General features: G+C 45.1%; 1 protein-coding gene across 15 annotated transcripts in view; it reads right to left on the reverse strand.

Annotated features, from left to right (window-relative positions):
• Positions 1-23,579, reverse strand: part of lsamp (limbic system associated membrane protein) — a 1,312,976-nt gene that overhangs the window by 160,054 nt on the left and 1,129,343 nt on the right.

Genomic DNA, 23,579 nt, shown 5'->3' on the forward strand with positions numbered 1-23,579 from the left:
TCACTGACCCCAGCAACCAACCCCTATTGCTCTGTGAGGCTCCAGTTTTATTGTTATTGTTACTTTTTATTCCTTATCTTTCTATTCAGCCCCTCCCCTATTCATATACCTTTCTCTCATCCAAACCACTCCCTGGTTGCTAAGGTACTTTGAGCCCTAGCAACCAGATAGCTGCTGAAACTCCAAATTGGAGAGCTGCTGAACAAAAAGTGAATGTATTAAGCAACCTTAGTCCATGTGGGCACAGATCCGAGGGACACATTTTGCTCAGAGAGCCTTAAAGACGAATTATATCTTGTGTTTCCAACCACTTTAGCATATTATCTCTGCCAGCTCTCTTGTTGGGTTTTTATTTTCTCCAAAGGACCAAGGACAGTCTTAACCATCTCAGCACTTTACTCCTTCTGCCGATTAACGGGACTCATCAAAGGGTTCCCTGGAGGAGCTGGAAAGGACTTTCTGCTCTGCGCGACGCTCACTAAGCTTTCTCGGGGAAAATAAGCCTCCGTCGCTCCATTTATTAACAAGAGATGGTCGGGCGTTGGAGGGTCTCGGTAGGATGGAGGGTCGGATCAAGGACAGCAAACGGAAAATTTGCTCTATAATTTGTGGTGCAGGTTTCTATTTTCAGACGCTCAGGATTTGAAATAAGACTTTGTAGTAGAGAAGAATGGAAACATTGCTATATGGGGAGGCTTATAATGAGCTGCTGTCTCCGTCAGGTTATTAGTCTTAAGCCTTAATGTTTCCCATGCTTTGGGAAGAGTAGATATCCTCAGTTTAATGGGGGAACATTCCATTTTCCATGTTTTTGGGGTCCTACGTGTTTCACTTAATGTCCACAGGCTGGTTGGAACCGGAAGTGATCAACTTGGGAAACATGTTTGTTTCCGGACTTCATAATCATTCTCAAAAATGTCTGGTTTTGGGGTCAGAACATAGAGGGATGTCAAAAGTGTCAAGTTTTGTTTCTTGGAAAAAGTGTCAGAGCTGGAAATGAGGCCATAGTTGACATCACAGAATCATAGAGAACCCAGATATGTGGCAGAAGGGAAGGGAGAATCATAGAAACTAGAATGGGAGCTGCCAGACCCTACATGGTGTGACTTCTGGACAAAAGGGTCACACTTACCTCTACCAGCCAAATTGACAGACCCTGGAGATAGAATCTGGGATCTGACCTCTAGTTGGGGTGATGTCCTCCTATATGACTTCAGAAAAAGGGGACATCACCCCAACTAGAGGTCAGATCCCAGATTCTATCTCCAGGGTCTGTCTATTTGCGCTGCAAAATGAGGCCATAGTTGACTTTACAGAATCATAGAGAACCCAGATATGCGGCAGAAGGGAAGGGAGAATCATAGAAACTAGAAGTCATGTGAGCTACCAGAGCCTGGAAGGTATGACTACTAGACAGAAGGGTCACACTTAGCTCTACCAGCCAAATCGACAGACCCTTGAGATAGAATCTGGGATCTGACCTCTAGTTGGGGTGATGTCCCCATTTTCTGAAGTTCTATATGACCTCTAGTTGGGGCGATGTCCCCTTTTTCTGAAGTCCTGTAGGACTTCACCCCAACTAGAGGTCAGATAGGACTTCAGAAAAAGGGGACATCACCCCAACTAGAGGTCAGATAGGACTTCAGAAAAAGGGGACATCACCCCAACTAGAGGTCAGATAGGACTTCAGAAAAAGAGGACATCACCCCAACTAGAGGTCAGATAGGACTTCAGAAAAAGAGGACATCACCCCAACTAGAGGTCAGATAGGACTTCAGAAAAGGGGGACATCACTCCAACTAGAGGTCAGATAGGACTTCAGAAAATTGGGGACATCACCCCAACTAGAAGTCAGATAGGACTTCAGAAAAGGGGGACATCACCCCAACTAGAGGTCAGATCCCAGATTCTATCTCCAGGGTCTGTCTATTTGCACAATAAAATGCTTTGGAAGTAAAATAGCGACCAACATCCCCAAAGAATTTCAGATATGTCCTCAGAAGGTAGTGTTGATCTTAAATCCAAACTAATTGGGTTCTTAACTCCTTGGCTGTTTCTGATGCAGATACCGGAGTAGAATGGATAGGGGATCGTGGGAGCTATAGCTGGAGCAATGCACTTTGGGTATCAATACTTAATCTTAAATGGGGCTCTAGACTTCATATATTGCCCCAGACCCATTTTCTCTACCTCCCCCCTGATTCAGTCACCAACTGACATATCCTTCCGCTACAGACAACATATAATAACACCTTTGCCTAATGCTCTAGTACAGGACAGCCGCAGCTCTATCTCTATACCCTAGTGCACAAATTTTAGCTGAGTTTCTATTATGCCGGTCCATCTATTCGTTACTGAGCCAGTGAACCCTTAATGACACATAATTGGCTCCTTTTTAAGCCGCTGACCCGCGGTCATATCCACTTTCCCTGTTCAGGAGATTAAAATAAAGAGGGCTAATAAAATGGCGCGAGCACATTTATTTTTTTCAATAGGTGATTGATTATCTGGAAGGCTCCCCAGCTATAACACCGAGGCCAAGAATACTGAACAGTCTTTAGCAACGGAGCACTGAGCGGCTCGGAGAGGACCTGCTTGTACCCCATTTGCACAAATACTCGCACTACAGTTGGGCAATAAAGAGTCATTTATGTTGATGTATATATATTAGGCCCCTGTTCCCACCACGTTGTAGAGATGCTTTAATGCTATTAAGAGACAAGGAGACTTGGAGAGCAACACAAGCACCATAAAAGTTCATGGAGGAGCCAAATAAGGGCTGTGATTGGCTATTAGGAGCCTCTATGCACCCTATCAGCTTACAGGGGCTTTATTTGGTTTTGGTTTTTATTCAACCAAAACTTGCCCCCAAGTCAAGAATTCAAAAATAACTCCCTAGTTTGGGCACTGGGAGCAACATCCAAGGGGTTGGGGAGCAACATGTTGCCCCTGAGCTACTGGTTGGGGATCACTGGATTAGAGAGTAGAGATATAACTGGAGATGAGACATATACAATGGGAGAGAAGATGGAGGATCAAAGAGGCCAAACAGTTGGAATAGGAGAATAGAAAAGGAAAGGAGATGGGATGAGAGGCATAAGATAGAATAGGGGTCCCCAACCTTTTTTACCCATGAGCAACACAAATGTAACAAGAGTTGGGGAGCAGCACAAGGATAAAGAAAATCCTGGGGGTGCCAAATATGGGATATGACAGGCTATTTGATAGCCCCTATATTGTCTGGCAGCCTACAGAAGGTTCTGTTTGGCAGTACAACTGGGTTTTATGCAACCATAACTTGCCTCCAAGCCAGGAATTCAAAAATAAGCACCTGCTTTGAGGACACTGGGAGCAACATTCAAGGGATTGGTGAGGGACACACTGCCCCCGAGCCACTGGGTGGGGATCACGGAGATAGAAGAATGGAACAAGTGGTTAGAGGAGTGGTTCTCAGTTTTCAATTAAGGTTCTCCCCCTGATGGTCCAACCTGTGATCAGGGCTCCCCTTGGCTCATGAGTAAAAATATAGAAAAATATCAGTGTATCAGTCATATAATCAGATAATAAAATCATAATACAAGAATAAAAAGGGAATAAAAGGAGAAGGAGAGTGGTTGGTGGGTTACATGTCTGATGTAGAAGGTCCATTTCCTGACCCAAGCAGACAGCAGTGTTGGAATATCACAGGCCATACATGTGCACCGGTTTCATTAGTTTTGAATTGCGTGTATGGAAATAGAAGGCCAAAGTTTAGATTTAGAACACATATCGGACCTTTGTAGAACTCAATACATCCAGTACCTCCATATAATCCCACCTAACCAGAAATACCAACAAAACCATAGAGATCTTAGCAAGATGTCATGTTATTTGGCCCCAAGTGCCCCAACTCCTGCTCATTGGCACAACTCTTCTTGCTCCCTGGAAGGAAGGTAATGAGTTGGGGGGGTTGGTCGCCAAAGGGCACAATTCTGAACTGATGCCCAGAAATGAGCCCAATAAACTCGGTGTGTATTTCTGTAAGACCAAGGCCTGATTTATATCCAGGACACCCCAAGGCCGTCTTCTTCTTTACCCTCCGCCGCCTCCAGGATAAGGTAAGGATAAGCATAAGATCCTTAGAAGCCCCTTACTTTGTGCCACACTAGGCCTGGGCCTTTGTGGCCTTGATACAACTCTGGGCCTGTGTACCATACACGTTAAGATCTGCCTGCTTGGTGAGGTCGCCAAGCGAGCGGATCTTCTGCTGATATTCCCACCTACGGGTGGGCGATATCGGGTAAATTTAGGCTAATTCGGTCATTTGGCCCTGAGGCCAAACGATTGCATTAGAACGCCGGTAATAGGCGCAGTCGGCTTGGGGATCCCATCAACGATCCGATGTGGTCCCTGATCCAATGAAATTTTTTAACCTGCCTGATCGATATCTGGTCGGCCAGGCCCGCCGTTTGTGCCCCTACACAGGCCGATAAGCTGCCAAATTTGTCTAAGGGGCCAATATCGGCAGCTACAATCGGCCTGTGTATGGCCTCCTTAAGACTTACCTAACTTTCCCTAAAGGAATTCAATGTAAGACGGCGTTAGTGTATAAGGATTATGGCAGAGGGAGTTATGTGGGTGGATCGAGGTGGGAGATGAGCTGACAGAACGTGTGGGTGACTACAAACGGTGGGTGTTGAGGTCTGACAGGGAGTCACGGAACCCGAGCTTCTGGCTGACCGGGGATTTACGGATGTACATTTTGCATTCGGCACCTCTGACCCCCCGTTAGCGGCTGATGACTGCGCCGTTGGCCGTCTCTGCCGGGGAACCATTAACCTCCTGCCATTGACAAAGGCGCTGAAGTAGTAATAATGATAATAATAATAATAATAATATAAAAGCCCTAGCAGGTACAGCTCATTTCCCAGAGCATTTAAACTTCAGGGGAGCTCAGACAGAACAGCACTTTCCTCGCACGCGGATCTGCACGGCGGCGTTTAACGGCACCATTTGTGAAACCCCATTCAGAAAGGCGTCGGTTGTTTATACCAACTAATAAAAAATGCCTTTTGTGAACTTGACAACAAACTAGGAGGTGGCAGCAAGGAAGGCATTCTGTCCTTTAGTGTGTAAAAATGTGATTTATAAACCTGGAATTCAAACTGAATCACCTTCAGCCTTCAGATTCCTTAGGGCTGTTTTCCTGCTCAGTACAAGGGAATAATACGTGTTCTGCTGTACCTTTGTGCTATGGCATTTCTGTAAGCTCAGGGGCTGTTCCTGCTGAAATGTGCTATGTACAGAGGAATCCCTATGTGCCATAGTTTTATGGTATCTCTCTGTACAGGCTATGAGCAAACTTAGGGGGCTGTTCCTGCTGAATTGTGCTTAGTACAGAGGAATCCCTATGTGCCATAGTTTTATGGTATCTCTCTGTACAGGCTATGAGCAAACTTAGGGGGCTGTTCCTGCTGAATTGTGCTTAGTACAGGGGAATCCCTATGTGCCATAGTTTTATGGTATCTCTCTGTACAGGCTATGGGCAAACTTAGGGGGCTGTTCCTGCTGAATTGTGCTTAGTACAGGGGAATCCCTATGTGCCATAGTTTTATGGTATCTCTCTGTACAGGCTATGGGCAAACTTAGAGGGCTGTTCCTGCTGAATTGTGCTTAGTACAGGGGAATCCCTATGTGCCATAGTTTTATGGTATCTCTCTGTACAGGCTATGGGCAAACTTAGGGGGCTGTTCCTGCTGAATTGTGCTTAGTACAGGGGAATCCCTATGTGCCATAGTTTTATGGTATCTCTCTGTACAGGCTATGGGCAAACTTAGGGGGCTGTAGTCCTGCTATTTTTATTTTTTTTTTTGCCAGGGAAAGGGTTAAGGATAGAGAAAACAAATATCTGTTTTTTTAAAAAAAAAAATACATAAAATCCGCAGCTGCTCCCGGCTCCCCGGCATCCGCCGCCAACGGTACGTGTAGAACAAGGCACTTTCCCAGAGAATTATCCGTAATTTGCTTTACAATGAATAGCCGCGGTTACTCTCTATTTCTGCACCTGTATCTATTATAGAGAAGGTTGGAGAAAGCAAAAAGAAGGACCAGCAGGGCACGGAGCCGTCACGTGACCAATCCCAACGCATTTCCTGCGCTTAAACTTCGGTAATTTCTATGATTGCAATTAAGCTGCTCGGCAAGGCTTCCATCACGGCCAATGAAAGCGACAGAAGATACAGATATATATATATATATAAATACTTGTGTGTATGCGTTCAGCCTATTCTTTCCATTGTTTTCATAATCTCCTGAATTGAAATTATTCCTAAGTGTTTGAATGCGGAAACGCCTATTGTTCTACCCGTGTTTCCATTGGCTGAGACTCCCGAATGCCTAAACGCTTCCAAATAGACCAGATAAATAGTTGTTCTTTGTACTCAAAGCTGAATTTGTTCAGAATCACCTATTTACATGGGAAGTCTCTATAAACAGTAACAATAGCCCTGCGAGGCTGCGCTCCGCCAATCCCTCCTTCCTGCAATGAAAAAAGGTAAAAAAAGAACAAAAAAACCTGATTATTACTTTGCCCGACTCTGTTGGCTTCAAACTCAACCTTCCCTGAAATGTGCGTTTGAGAAGCTATTTCTGGAGAGCTCGGTGCCGATGTTTAATACAGTAATTGCACACACAAGCAGCAAACTATTGGCTTATAAATCCTTATTTTCCTTCTGATATAAACTGACCAACACTTCCAGCTGCCCCCACGCATAGCAACAATCGTTACTGCTCACTGCCCATATGTTGCGCCAACTAGAATTCCAAGCAGCAAATGCCAGCTGCTATTCTGAGTTGTCCAATAACATATCTGTAAATGCCATTCCTATCTGCCACATGGTTCAAGACCATCTTGGTGATCCAATGTTTGGATAGGCCCCCCCCTAACTGGCCTTCAGGCTGGGCCCCCTTAGCCCATAACAAGGTTACAGATATATAGAAACATTGGGGTAACAGTCACCCCGCTATAGTTCCAGGGGTACCCAGGGCACAAATAAGCACTCACCCCAAATCCCCCCCTAACTGGCCTTCAGGCTGGGCCCCCTTAGCCCATAACAAGGTTACAGATATATAGAAACATTGGGGTAACAGTCACCCCGCTATAGTTCCAGGGGTACCCAGGCCACAAATAAGCACTCACCCCAAATCCCCCCCTAACTGGCCTTCAGGCTGGGCCCCCTTAGCCCATAACAAGGTTACAGATATATAGAAACATTGGGGTAACAGTCACCCCGCTATAGTTCCAGGGGTACCCAGGGCACAAATAAGCACTCACCCCAAATCCCCCCCTAACTGGCCTTCAGGCTGGGCCCCCTTAGCCCATAACAAGGTTACAGATATATAGAAACATTGGGGTAACAGTCACCCTGCTATAGTTCCAGGGGTACCCAGGGTACAAATAAGCACTCACCCCAAATCCCCCCCTAACTGGCCTTCAGGCTGGGCCCCCTTAGCCCATAACAAGGTTACAGATATATAGAAACATTGGGGTAACAGTCACCCCGCTATAGTTCCAGGGGTACCCAGGGCACAAATAAGCACTCACCCCAAATCCCCCCCTAACTGGCCTTCAGGCTGGGCCCCCTTAGCCCATAACAAGGTTACAGATATATAGAAACATTGGGGTAACAGTCACCCCGCTATAGTTCCAGGGGTACCCAGGGCACAAATACGCACTCACCCCAAATCCCCCCCTAACTGGCCTTCAGGCTGGGCCCCCTTAGCCCATAACAAGGTTACAGATATATAGAAACATTGGGGTAACAGTCACCCTGCTATAGTTCCAGGGGTACCCAGGGCACAAATAAGCACTCACCCCAAATCCCCCCCTAACTGGCCTTCAGGCTGGGCCCCCTTAGCCCATAACAAGGTTACAGATATATAGAAACATTGGGGTAACAGTCACCCCGCTATAGTTCCAGGGGTACCCAGGGCACAAATAAGCACTCACCCCAAATCCCCCCCTAACTGGCCTTCAGGCTGGGCCCCCTTAGCCCATAACAAGGTTACAGATATATAGAAACATTGGGGTAACAGTCACCCTGCTATAGTTCCAGGGGTACCCAGGGCACAAATAAGCACTCACCCCAAATCTCCCCCTAACTGGCCTTCAGGCCTTATACTTCCCCTTTAAAATGCCTCCCCTGTGCCGTTGGGTTTGATGTTGTTCTGCTCACGGAGCGGTACTACTGAGTCCATATGGCAAGGCGCGGCACTAGGTAAGTGCTCAATAATAGGCAAAGGCCATTAACTTTACAACAGGGGGAAATGTTTATTGCACGGGGGTACAGGCTCCATAAAGCTGGGGGGACGCACATAGAGGGGGGGCTGCTGGGGAAGAAGCAGATAATTAAGTAATTTCCTAATTTTTCATACAAGCCCACAGCAACCGGCGCAGCCAGCGGTACAAATGCTCTCCAAAAGCAACTGGGTTTTAATTGATTTGGACATTACTGCTAATTTCCCGAGACATCTGTTACAATGTATCAGCATATGTCACTCTCTGAATAGGCAGCGGCTTACATCTCCGGCGCTGAAGGGAACCGGGCCATAAGCAAAGCCCTTAATGGGTTAAGCAGCACCCTGTACGGGTACCAGGGGGCCCGGTGGGAACATTGGCCGAGGGTGCAAAGGGTTTATCCTGTTCTTTTATTTTTATTTTCTTATAGATGTGAATGCGGCGGAAGAATCAATAAAAGCTTCTGTGCACAATGGCACCCATCTTGGCACCTCGGCAGTGACCCCACTAGCACCCAAGCTCTTCAGGTAACAGTTAGAGAGGAGCCATCGAAATAGAAAAAAAACCTGACGCTCACTTTTTTATGCTTCATGGAAAAATCTATTTTTTATGGTGCTTATGTGACCGGGACTACTTTTATTCAGGAAGCCTAGTCTTGCTTTATGGCAGGGATTATAGACACACACTGAGAAGAAAGGTGGCCATATACAGTGCAATACACTCATTGGCGAGGCCGCTACACAACCATCTCCCAATATGCCCCACTCTTGTGGCTAATATTGGGCTAATTCGATCATTTGGCCCTAGGGTAGGGTATAGGACCAAATCAACGAGAGAATGCGGTACCAAATGCAATGGGAAAATCAAAACTGCCTGATTGAGATCTGGACAATTTTAGGCCAGGTTGGGTAGGCCCATTGGTGGTGCCCATACACGGGCAGATAACCTACCAAATTGGTCTGAAGGACCCGAATAGACAGCTAAAAATCTGCCCGTGTATGGGCACCTTAGGAGTAGGTGTCTCAGGTGGATGTAGGGTTCTGCTGGGATTTGAACCAGGGACCTCTTAGGTTACTGGCTGCCTCTCCCTATGAAAAGTGCCAGGAAAGCAGCCGGAAGGTTCCTTGGATTTGGTATTTTCACCTGCTTTTCCCATTGTGTCCCAGTAGCCTTTTTGGCTATTAAGGAAGAGCCAATCCTAGCTGTGTGCCCCAATTTAACCCTATTAATTACAACCTTGCAGTCTCTGGCTTAGCTCGTTTTTAACCCTTATACAAATAGACAGATCCCCAAACCAACCATTATCTCTTTCTCTTTTCTCTTTCTATAAAAATAAGAATCTAAATTTATCCCTTAAACTGCTGCCTCCCCCAGGTCCTAGTTTTCTGCTTATAGAAACCTATTAGGTTTGTCTCATATAAAACGGTGTTAGGTCCAGGCTTTATGATATAGCCACTAGTAACGCGTTTCGTGCCGCAGCCTATGAATAAGTGCTTATTAAGGCACAAAACGCGTTAGGCTTGATAGTGATGTCCTAATAAAGTGCGCAATTTCCTTCATATTAACTTTGAAATTATATTTTTTTCTATCATTTGTAACTCCACAGATAATAAAGGATGTCTACACCAGATTATTATATACTATAAGAAGGGAGTTAGGCCTCCGCAGATTTCCTACCAAGCTTTGTACGTTCCTCGGTCCTGAGAAATGATACAAGTCTCCCAAATTCAGGCTTTTGCCCAAGTAAATCCTGCCTTATGTCTACTTGATCCAGATAAAGTCAACGGCCCATCTAGACAATTCTCTGATGTGTTTAGGAGAGGGGTAAAAGTTCCCTCCTAATTCCAAAAGTCCAACAGGACTGTTGCCCGGACCAGCTTTGAGCTAAGAGGTAATTTCCACAGCACTTTCCGTTCCCCTCCTTCAAGCTCTCTAGTGTATCCGCCATTACAACTGATTCAGGAGAGAATTCCACAACTTCCCAGCTCTCAGTGTAACGAACCTTTCCCACCCTCACATGGAACCCTTTCTTTCTCCCCCTTTCATCCAATCTCAAAGGATGACCCTGTGTCCTCTGCAAAGATCTACTGATCATGGAGGCTTCAAAGAGCATGTTATATGCCCCCTTAGATATTTATACATAATTATAATACCTCCCCCCTTTAAAATGCCTTCTCTCCTGTGTAAAGAAACCCACCTTGACCAACTGAGACCCTTCATTCTCTTTATGAGCTTAATTGGTCTTATATGGTCTTATATGGAGCTTTTCTATTTTAATAATGTCCCTTTTGAGAACAGGAGACCAAAACTACATTGTATATTCGAGATGGGGCCCTGCCAGCACCTTATAAAGAGGAGGAATATCAATTTTCCCTTTAAAGACAAGACCTTAGTGGCCCTTTCTCCTGCTGACTGGCATTGCTTTATTATCCACCAGTACCCCCAGGTAGATCCCTGCAGCGGGTCGGGTACTGACAAGAAAAGCAAGTACTCGTGTGTGTAGGATTTCTGGATGTGGGTCGGGTTGTGGGTCCTATCCATATTTCTTCTGTTGTATTAGCTATATTTTAGCACTTTAGCCTTATACATTATTTTACCCCCCACCCTCTTCTGATGACGTCACTTCCTGTATGCAGCAACAGCACTTCCTGTGTAATGGTGGTCAGCGGGTCACAGATTGGGTTACGGATAAGGCAGTAGAGGGTCGGGTCTGGTAGTGGGCCAAAGCAAGTAACAATGCAGCTTGTGGGCCCAGGTTGTGGGTCCGGGGTTCAAAAATTAGTTCCGCGCCGGACTCTACTCGAAGGTCCTTCACCATCAAGGATTAACCTATTTTAGCCTCTCACAGCTTAATATATGATATTTTTTGGTGCTTATTTAACTTTATATACAGCCCTCGAGAACTGTGCCAGAGCCATCATTGTGCAGTTTGGTTTAAATGGAATTACGGTGGCCCCGTGGCAAGGAACGTAACCTCCAGCAGCTTCTGGACTCCAACTGGTTGGGCTGTGTAGGCAACTCATGGAGATTTCACGTGATAGAACTGCTTCCTAAGCATTCCTAGTACAAGTGATATTATCCTGAGCCCTTGATTAAGTGAAACGCGTGGGGTCTATGGAGATGCTTCATGTTTTAATGTAGCTTTGAATAAAATCTTTGTGACCCCTGTGGAGATCCTTGAGTGCCTGTATGCCCATAGTGCTTGCAAGTATTATCATGGCAGTTATGTCTTCAATATGGTCCCCACTGAGCACGTATGTCTGGGGCGTGAAGGAACATCACTCGCGGAGCAGTGCAATTAATTTATGTGCCCATTAGGTTTTAATCTCGTCCATGTTGAACCAGGGCAATCTCCTCGTGATTAGACTATCTCATCTAGACCACGCATAGACACCCTGAATATAAATTCTCCCTATCCACAGCCAGTAAACATGACTTGTATTTAAGCAACAGCTCAAGAGCAATAAATTGCCTCTCTGTGCTCCAGTGAACAAAGCCGTGTAGCCGAGCGAGTGAATTCCAAGAAATAAATAGACCTGCTCAACTGGTTCTTATCTGCTCCTGGTCTATGGGTTTCCATGGCTGGGGTCAGAACTTGGTTTAACTACTGCACAGCAAGGACTTCGGTTTAATTATCCCCAACACACAGGCCCATTTGATTCTTTCATCCAGCCGGGGGGGTGGGGGGATACTACATTGTGATTCCACGTAGGCCCAACGTGACGATACCGGATAGCTATCTCAGTAGCCATTTGCTAATCTCCATTTCAAAGAGTAATTGGTGTGAGATAGCCTAGGATAACCTGAAATTCGTTTTTTGGATAACGAGTGGGCGCCTCTGTAGGAGTCCAGAGCTAATTCCTATTCTGCAGAATGGGTTCCAAGGTTCCTCCATCGCCGGGAACGAAGCAACAGCTGATTCAGAAGCAATTCCATCACCGGGAGATAAGAGGCTCGACGGCGCGGTGATGTTTAACCTTCGTTAAGCTGAAATTGCCGGCTTCCCGGATACCACTTACAATGTTTAGTAGCTCAATTACACGGGGGGCCTTCACAGCAGAGGTAGAGGCTGTATATTATCCTAGCCAACAAGTCAGTGACTTCAAGGTGATCAAAAACACCATGGAACCTATTTCACATCTCATTGGTTATCTGAATAAGATGTAATAGGGCAACGGGCCCTTCTTCTGCGGCTGGAGAGCGTAGGGCGCCGGCGCTGTATGGAAAATGCCTTCCATCGGCTTATTGTTCCTCTCGGAGTGAGACTCCATGATAGGTTGCCTTGCCCATTCGGCGTGTCATTAGTTTTATTCTGGGAGATGATTTACCCCTAGACCAGTCAATTAGAGTGTCATTTCATGGTCACTCCAGCCGGCGGATAGGGAAATCGAGGAGAATAGGAGAGTTAAAAGCATGGAAGGCGAATCAGACCATGCAATGACTTCTACTATCAGTCGTATTTCTATCTGTCGGCTTCCCAGGTTACTGCCTGCTCCTACTCATGGAGGCTCACAATCTACTGGGATTGAAATGCATTTCAACTGGTTCACCAGAGGGGTTCCACTCAACGTCGCCTCATAAGGCACCACCTCCAGCTTTGCCTACAATATATCCATATATAATATAGTGAATAAAGTGCCCCCTATTGTAACATATAGGGATATTATAAGTCCCCGAGGAGTTCCTTATAATATATAGTGAATAAAGTACCCCCTATTGTAACATATAGGGATATTATAAGCCCCCGAGGAGTTCCTTATAATATATAGTGAATAAAGTGCCCCCTATTGTAACATATAGGGATATTATAAACCCCCGAGGAGTTCCTTATAATATATAGTGAATAAAGTGCCCCCTATTGTAACATATAGGGATATTATAAGCCCCCGAGGAGTTCCTTATAATAATAAAGTGCCCCCTATTGTAACATATAGGGATATTATAAGTCCCCGAGGAGTTCCTTATAATTTATAGTGAATAAAGAACCCCCTATTGTAACATATAAGGATATTATAAGTCACAGAGGAGTTCCTTATAATATATAGTGAATAAAGTGCCCCCTATTGTAACATATAGGGATATTATAAGTCACAGAGGAGTTCCTTATAATATATAGTGAATAAAGTGCCCCCTATTGTAACATATAGGGATATTATAAGTCACAGAGGAGTTCCTTATAATATATAGTGAATAAAGTGCCCCCTATTGTAACATATAGGGATATTATAAGCCCCCGAGGAGTTCCTTATAATATATAGTGAATAAAGTGCCCCCTATTGTAACATATAGGGATATTATAAGCCCCCGAGGAGTTCCTTATAATATATAGTGAATAAAGTGCCCCCTATTGTAACATATAGGGATATTATAAGCCCCCGAGGAGTTCCTTATAATAATAAAGTGCCCCCTATTGTAACATATAGGGATATTATAAGTCCCCGAGGAGTTCCTTATAATTTATAGTGAATAAAGAACCCCCTATTGTAACATATAGGGATATTATAAGTCCCCGAGGAGTTCCTTATAATATATAGTGAATAAAGTGCCCCCTATTGTAACATATAGGGATATTATAAGTCACAGAGGAGTTCCTTATAATATATAGTGAATAAATTGCCCCCTATTGTAACATATAGGGATATTATAAGCCCCCGAGGAGTTCCTTATAATATATAGTGAATAAAGTGCCCCCTATTGTAACATATAGGGATATTATAAGCCCCCGAGGAGTTCCTTATAATATATAGTGAATAAAGTGCCCCCTATTGTAACATATAGGGATATTATAAGCCCCCGAGGGGTTCCTTATAATATATAGTGAATAAAGTGCCCCCTATTGTAACATATAGGGATATTATAAGTCACAGAGGAGTTCCTTATAATATATAGTGAATAAAGTGCCCCCTATTGTAACATATAGGGATATTATAAGCCCCCGAGGAGTTCCTTATAATATATAGTGAATAAAGTGCCCCCTATTGTAACATATAGGGATATTATAAGACACTGAGGAGTTCCTTACAATATATAGTGAATAAAGTGCCCCCTATTGTAACATATAGGGATATTATAAGCCCCCGAGGAGTTCCTTATAATATATAGTGAATAAAGTGCCCCCTATTGTAACATATAGGGATATTATAAGCCCCCGAGGAGTTCCTTATAATATATAGTGAATAAAGTGCCCCCTATTGTAACATATAGGGATATTATAAGCCCCCGAGGGGTTCCTTATAATATATAGTGAATAAAGTGCCCCCTATTGTAACATATAGGGATATTATAAGTCACAGAGGAGTTCCTTATAATATATAGTGAATAAAGTGCCCCCTATTGTAACATATAGGGATATTATAAGCCCCCGAGGAGTTCCTTATAATATATAGTGAATAAAGTGCCCCCTATTGTAACATATAGGGATATTATAAGACACTGAGGAGTTCCTTATAATATATAGTGAATAAAGTGCCCCCTATTGTAACATATAGGGATATTATAAGACACTGAGGAGTTCCTTATAATATATAGTGAATAAAGTGCCCCCTATTGTAACATATAGGGATATTATAAGCCCCCGAGGAGTTCCTTATAATATATAGTGAATAAAGTGCCCCCTATTGTAACATATAGGGATATTATAAGTCACAGAGGAGTTCCTTATAATATATAGTGAATAAAGTGCCCCCTATTGTAACATATAGGGATATTATAAGCCCCCGAGGAGTTCCTTATAATATATAGTGAATAAAGTGCCCCCTATTGTAACATATAGGGATATTATAAGACACTGAGGAGTTCCTTATAATATATAGTGAATAAAGTGCCCCCTATTGTAACATATAGGGATATTATAAGACACTGAGGAGTTCCTTATAATATATAGTGAATAAAGTGCCCCCTATTGTAACATATAGGGATATTATAAGACACTGAGGAGTTCCTTATAATATATAGTGAATATAGTGCCCCCTATTGTAACATATAGGGATATTATAAGTCCCCGAGGAGTTCCTTATAATATATAGTGAATAGAGTGCCCCCTATTGTAACATATAGGGATATTATAAGCCCCAGAGGAGTTCCTTATAATATATAGTGAATAAAGTACCCCCTATTGTATAATATAGGGATATTATAAGACACTGAGGAGTTCCATGACCATATAAGGTGACTTAATATCCTCATATTTTACAATGGGGGGGACTTCTTACTTTGTATTACTTTTTGTTATTCAGTCCCTCTCAAATTCATTTAACGGTATCTCGTTCCTGGTTGCTAAGGTAATTTGGACCCTAGCAACCAGATAACTGTTATACCTCCAAACTGGAGATTAGCTGAACAGTTATTGGAATCATCAAAAAAACTACAGATAATGAAAAATGAAGACCAATTGCAAATTGACTTAGAATATTACTCTCTACATCAGTGCTGTCCAACTGGCGGCCCGCGGGCCGCATGCGGCCCGCGACCCCCCTCTGTGTGGCCCCCCACTTGTCGGGCTGCTTTGATGGCTTACTCTTGTGTAAGCTTTAAATGGTATCAGTACTGTGATTAACTGCCCCCCTGCATGGTTCTCACCTCAGATTCAGGCTGTAATCAGGCTGTATTGTTTAAATATATAATCCCCTGTGTTGTTCACACCTTTTAATCTCTGCATTGTTCTCCCCCTGCAGTGTTCACACCTCAGGCTCAGGCTGTAATCACCCATATTGTTCCCCTGTTCACACCTCAGGAGCAGTAGAAACCCACAAATAATCCCTGCACACTACAAAAAGAACATATACTGAGGTGGTACTGCAATTAAAAAGTTTTTTAATATATAGTTATTGTGCAGCAGTGCCAGCATTGTGTCACTGTAGGCTGCCTGTGTGTGCCATACACACAAGCATCATAGGGCAAGCAGAGTATGGCACACACAGGCAGGGTAGGGAAGGCAGAGTATGGCACACACAGGCAGAGTATGGCACACACAGGCCAAGTATGGCACACACAGGCCAAGTATGGCACACACAGGCCAAGTATGGCACACACAGGCCAAGTATGGCGCACACAGGCCAAGTATGGCGCACACAGGCCAAGTATGGCGCACACAGGCCAAGTATGGCACACACAGGCCAAGTATGGCACACACAGGCCAAGTATGGCGCACACAGGCCAAGTATGGCGCACACAGGCCAAGTATGGCGCACACAGGCCAAGTATGGCACAAACCAGCCAAGAATGGCAAACACAGTGAAAGTATGGCACATGCAGGCATGGTAGGGCAGGCAGAGTATGGCACACACAGGCCAAGTATGGCACAAACCAGCCAAGTATGGCACACAGGCAGGCTAGGGAAGGCAGAGTATGGCACACACAGGCAGGGTAGGGAAGGCAGAGTATGGCACACACAGGCAGGGTAGGGAAGGCAGAGTATGGCACACACAGGCAGGGTAGGGCAGGCAGAGTATGGCAGGTTTTTGCTGTACTACAACCATTAATATGGGTATGGTCATGTGATAACATGGGTGTGGTTTCAAGTGGGTGCGGTTTCAAAAAGGGGAGTGGTCAAAACTGGCTTCCATTATCGGCCCTCCACCACGTAGGTCGGAAAAATTCCGGCCCTCGGTACAACAGAAGTTGGACAGCACTGCTCTACATCATACTAAAAGGTGAACAACCGCTTTAAATACAAGTGTGTATTGCCCGCTTAATCCCATACAGACAGACAAATCCATTGGATATGGGGGGGGGCACATCACAGCTGCTGGTTTCATACATACCAAAACCCTCGCCCCCCCCCCCAAAATCTCGACATTATTAAAAACATTACATTTTTCCTATTTGAGGATTTTGCATGTAGAGTCGAGCAATTACAATATTTTATCAGCTCCGGGCTGCAGGGGATTAGGAAGGAAAATAACCATTTTATTAAACGAACCCCCCCCCCCCCAGCTTGTAATTCACCGGGCGGCTCTGAAATATTAAAAATAAAGAATCTCACGCGCAGAACAATACTCGCTGACCTTTCCGCTATGTAACTTTCCCAGCAGTTTCTATGGCTCTGCTGTAATCCAACTGCACGGCGGCGTCTCCAGTGTAATGTAGGGGCGAGATCAAATAAAAGCGATATAATACGCGCGCCGTCAGCAGGAAAATAGCGGGCCAATGCAATGCATTATGGGCAGGAATCATTCTTTATTTCCTTAGTCTGAGTTATACAGGGAACTCTGAGTATCACTCATGTATTATAAGGGATAATGTACCCCCTACTGTAAATGATAAGGATATTAGCAGTCACTGAGGGGTTCTGTGCCCCCCATATAAAGGCACAAGGCTGCAGGCTGAGTTATACAGGGAACTCTGAGTATCACTCATGTATTATAAGGGATAATGTGCCCCCTACTGTAAATGATAAGGATATTAGCAGTCACTGAGGGGTTCTGTGCCCCCCATATAAAGGCACAAGGCTGCAGGCTGAGTTATACAGGGAACTCTGAGTATCACTCATGTATTATAAGGGATAATGTACCCCCTACTGTAAATGATAAGGATATTAGCAGTCACTGAGGGGTTCTGTGCCCCCCATATAAAGGCACAAGGCTGCAGGCTGAGTTATACAGGGAACTCTGAGTATCACTCATGTATTATAAGGGGTAATGTACCCCCTACTGTAAATGATAAGGATATTAGCAGTCACTGAGGGGTTCTGTGCCCCCCATATAAAGGCACAAGGCTGCAGGCTGAGTTATACAGGGAACTCTGAGTATCACTCATGTATTATAAGGGATAATGTACCCCCTACTGTAAATGATAAGGATATTAGCAGTCACTGAGGGGTTCTGTGCCCCCCATATAAAGGCACAAGGCTGCAGGCTGAGTTATACAGGGAACTCTGAGTATCACTCATGTATTATAAGGGATAATGTACCCCCTACTGTAAATGATAAGGATATTAGCAGTCACTGAGGGGTTCTGTGCCCCCCATATAAAGGCACAAGGCTGCAGGCTGAGTTATACAGGGAACTCTGAGTATCACTCATGTATTATAAGGGATAATGTACCCCCTACTGTAAATGATAAGGATATTAGCAGTCACTGAGGGGTTCTGTGCCCATATAAAGGCACAAGGCTGCAGGCTGAGTTATACAGGGAACTCTGAGTATCACTCATGTATTATAAGGGATAATGTACCCCCTACTGTAAATGATAAGGATATTAGCAGTCACTGAGGGGTTCTGTGCCCCCCATATAAAGGCACAAGGCTGCAGGCTGAGTTATACAGGGAACTCTGAGTATCACTCATGTATTATAAGGGATAATGTACCCCCTACTGTAAATGATAAGGATATTAGCAGTCACTGAGGGGTTCTGTGCCCCCCATATAAAGGCACAAGGCTGCAGGCTGAGTTATACAGGGAACTCTGAGTATCACTCATGTATTATAAGGGATAATGTACCCCCTACTGTAAATGATAAGGATATTAGCAGTCACTGAGGGGTTCTGTGCCCCCCATATAAAGGCACAAGGCTGCAGGCTGAGTTATACAGGGAACTCTGAGTATCACTCATGTATTATAAGGGATAATGTACCCCCTACTGTAAATGATAAGGATATTAGCAGTCACTGAGGGGTTCTGTGCCCCCCATATAAAGGCACAAGGCTGCAGGCTGAGTTATACAGGGAACTCTGAGTATCACTCATGTATTATAAGGGATAATGTACCCCCTACTGTAAATGATAAGGATATTAGCAGTCACTGAGGGGTTCTGTGCCCCCCATATAAAGGCACAAGGCTGCAGGCTGAGTTATACAGGGAACTCTGAGTATCACTCATGTATTATAAGGGATAATGTACCCCCTACTGTAAATGATAAGGATATTCGCAGTCACTGAGGGGTTCTGTGCCCCCCATATAAAGGCACAAGGCTGCAGGCTGAGTTATACAGGGAACTCTGAGTATCACTCATGTATTATAAGGGATAATGTACCCCCTACTGTAAATGATAAGGATATTAGCAGTCACTGAGGGGTTCTGTGCCCCCATATAAAGGCACAAGGCTGCAGGCTGAGTTATACAGGGAACTCTGAGTATCACTCATGTATTATAAGGGATAATGTACCCCCTACTGTAAATGATAAGGATATTAGCAGTCACTGAGGGGTTCTGTGCCCCCCATATAAAGGCACAAGGCTGCAGGCTGAGTTATACAGGGAACTCTGAGTATCACTCATGTATTATAAGGGATAATGTACCCCCTACTGTAAATGATAAGGATATTAGCAGTCACTGAGGGGTTCTGTGCCCCCCATATAAAGGCACAAGGCTGCAGGCTGAGTTATACAGGGAACTCTGAGTATCACTCATGTATTATAAGGGATAATGTACCCCCTATTTTTTTCTAAAGCAGATTGGTACATTATTCCCTGCACTACCCATCCCCAGGCACCTGTTACTACTGGTGATATTGCTGAAATCCATTTATAAGGATATATACTTTCCAGTGTAAGTGTAAAATAAAGAAAGAAAATAAAGATAGATAGAAAAAGGAAGAGAATTTATATTTCCTCTCACTCTGTGTAACTTCCACTTTAAACCAGATATTTTGTGGTCGTATTTAACCTTTAATCTCCTGCCCAGAATCCTTTCGGTTCAGCAAAACCCGGACGGAACATTTAGCAATATTTCACTTTCATGATTTGTGATATGACTTTTGCCCGTTTCCTACTCGGCGTAACAGCGGCGGCTGCCGGACTATATGATCCAATTAGCAAACAGGCTCTCCGCGCCCGGGGTGAAGGGATCCGCAGAGCTCTCCCAACGGGGCATCAAATCCAACATAAAAATGTCTTTTCTCATTATAGAGAATAGAGAAAATCAATGGCGATGGTATTGCAGGGAGGAATGAGACTGACTCCTGGGTCTTCTGCCTACTGGGCAATGAGAGGCCGGAAAGTGTGGGAAGGATTTCTTATTTCAGAGAAGTGATAAACTGTCAGCTCTTAGGTTCTGACTAATACACTAATTACTGAGTACTTAGATCTGGGGGGGGGGGGGGTAATTATTTTCTGCCCTGGGTACCCCTGGAACTATATCAGGGTGACTGTTACCCCAATGTTTCTATATATCTGTAACCTTGTTATGGGCTAAGGGGGCCCAGCCTGAAGGCCAGTTAGGGGGGGATTTGGGGTGAGTGCTTATTTGTGCCCTGGGTACCCTTGGAATTATAGCGGGGTGACTGTTACCCCAATGTTTCTATATATCTGTAACCTTGTTATGGGCTAAGGGGGCCCAGCCTGAAGGCCAGTTAGGGGGGGATTTGGGGTGAGTGCATATTTGTGCCCTGGGTACCCCTGGAACTATAGCGGGGTGACTGTTACCCCAATGTTTCTATATATCTGTAACCTTGTTATGGGCTAAGGGGGCCCAGCCTGAAGGCCAGTTAGGGGGGGATTTGGGGTGAGTGCTTATTTGTGCCCTGGGTACCCCTGGAACTATAGTGGGGTGACTGTTACCCCAATGTTTCTATATATCTGTAACCTTGTTATGGGCTAAGGGGGCCCAGCCTGAAGGCCAGTTAGGGGGGGATTTGGGGTGAGTGCTTATTTGTGCCCTGGGTACCCCCAGAACTATAGCAGGGTGACTGTTACCCAAATGTTTCTATATATCTGTAACCTTGTTATGGGCTAAGGGGGCCCAGCCTGAAGGCCAGTTAGGGGGGGATTTGGGGTGAGTGCTTATTTGTGCCCTGGGTACCCCTGGAACTATAGCAGGGTGACTGTTACCCCAATGTTTCTATATATCTGTAACCTTGTTATGTGCTAAGGGGGCCCAGCCTGAAGGCCAGTTAGGGGGGGATTTGGGGTGAGTGCTTATTTGTGCCCTGGGTACCCCTGGAACTATAGCAGGGTGACTGTTACCCCAATGTTTCTATATATCTGTAACCTTGTTATGGGCTAAGGGGGCCCAGCCTGAAGGGCAGTTAGGGGGGGATTTGGGGTGAGTGCTTATTTGTGCCCTGGGTACCCCTGGAACTATAGCGGGGTGACTGTTACCCCAATGTTTCTATATATCTGTAACCTTGTTATGGGCTAAGGGGGCCCAGCCTGAAGGCCAGTTAGGGGGGGATTTGGGGTGAGTGCTTATTTGTGCCCTGGGTACCCCTGGAACTATAGCGGGGTGACTGTTACCCCAATGTTTCTATATATCTGTAGGCTGGTTATGAGCTATCTGTGCATGAAACACCTGCCCTTAATATAATTTATTGTATTAATATTTAGTAATCAATGTGCAGAGAACACATTAGTATTCACAGTAGTGTGGAGAGATGTGTGAGTATTTGTAATGTGGGAAATGGCAAATAACAGCGATGAGTAATTGTTAGAATAAACATGAATATTTAGGGGGTCCCATATTTGTTGTTTATTTAGCAATATCTCCTACTTAGTAAATGGCTTCTGCCCCTACCAAGGGCCCATAGTTGACTGTTTGGGCTGGTGCTGAGGAGCTTTGTGACCAAGAAGAGAGATGTTGTTCAGCTGTTTCTTCCCTTGGGCTTTATTAACTTAAGGAAGAACCATCATACCTCTAACATGGACGGACAGAGCTGATATATGGCTGCCTGCTCCCTAATGGGCACTCCTGATGGGAATCTCCTGATTGCTATCCAACAGCCATACGTTAGCCATGCCTGAGAACTGGGGCATTCCACCTCAGAAGAAATTCCGGCCGAGAAATAGGACATTCTGACAATGACCAATGCCGAAGGGAATTAGAAGCCGCTCCGGCGGAAGTCGGTTTCATGCCAATTGTTCTACATACTCAAGGGCAGTCACAATAGGAAGGGATTACCAGCTCTATCGTAGCCACCTAGTCCCAGTGATAAGAACAAGCAAAAAATGGCCCTTCTGCTTTCTTTCTTGGCTGTTTATTTGTCAGCCGTCTCTTAAAGTTTTCCCCTGTGCACAAGGGTTCCCTAACCTGTAGAGCTTACAATCTGATCTCTGAGGTGCAGCCGACTTGTCCAAGACCACAGTCCTAGATACAGAAGTCTTCACCTTGTACCAAAAGTAGGACAACCTGAGCCTGAGTTGAATAGTATTTAGATACCTAATCTATTTACTCATGTCAACTATGGAACCAAACCCAACACTAACGACTAATTGAAATGATTAAGATGGTTCTATTGGCCCCATTCAAAAGTAATATCCTCTGTCCTTCTGTGGTCTAGATTAGGTATCCATCAACCATGTAATTAATTCCCAATTATTAATAATGTTATCCAAGCTACCCTGAAGCATTGTTAAGCTACGAGTAGGATGTTCCATAGACTGAACTTATGTAATAGAGGAGATACTATATATGCAATTGTATTATACATGCAGGGCCGCCATCAGGGGGGCACAGGGGGGACAGTCGTCCCGGGCCCAGAGAATTTCCAGAATTGTTTAATAACATTCGGGCCCAGTCCACCTTAACATTGGGCAGCTTAAATTTCATTGGTGGTCAGCGGTTAATCTGAAAAAACCATAGAAGACCGTCTTTTGGGGGCACTGTGCATGGGGGCAATTGAAGCACTGTGTATGGGGGCCCTGGCCAGCATAGTGTTAGGGGGACACTGTCTTTGGGGGGCACTGTGTATGGGGGCACTGTCTTTGGGGGGCAATTGGGGAGACTGTCTTTGGGGGCACTGTGTATGGGGGCCCAGTCTTTGGGGGGCAATTGCGGGCACTGTGTATGAGGGCAATTGGGGCACTGTGTATAGGGGCCCTGGCCAGCATAGTGCTAGGGGGGCACTGTCTTTGGGGGGCAATTGGGGGCACTGTGTATGGGGGCAATTGAGGCACTGTGTATGGGGACCCTTGCCAGCATAGTGTTAGGGGGGCACTGTCTTTGGGGGGCAATTGGGGACACGGTCTTTGGGGGGCACTGTGTATGGGGGCCCTGTCTTTGAAGGGCAATTGGGGGCACTGTGTATGGGGGCCCTGGCCAGCATAGTGTTAGGGGGGCACTGTCTTTGGGGGGCAATTGGGGACACTGTGTATGGGGGCCCTGGCCAGCATAGTGTTAGGGGGGCACTGTCTTTGGGGGGCAATTGGGGACACTATCTTTAAGGGGGAACTGTGTATGGAAGCCCTGTCTTCGGGGGGAAATTACGGGCACTGTGTATAGGGGAAATTGGGGGCCTTGTGTATGGGGGGCCCTGGCCAGCATAGTGTTTTGGGGGCCCTGTGTATGGGGGGGCCCTGATACTTTTTATGTCTGTGTGTCCTTTGTACTGATCAGAGGGGCCATTGGGGGAGGGGCCCTGAAAATTTTGTTGT

The sequence above is a fragment of the Xenopus tropicalis genome, chromosome 2 (assembly GCF_000004195.4).
Source record: "Xenopus tropicalis strain Nigerian chromosome 2, UCB_Xtro_10.0, whole genome shotgun sequence".
NCBI classification, from domain to species: Eukaryota; Metazoa; Chordata; class Amphibia; order Anura; family Pipidae; genus Xenopus; species Xenopus tropicalis.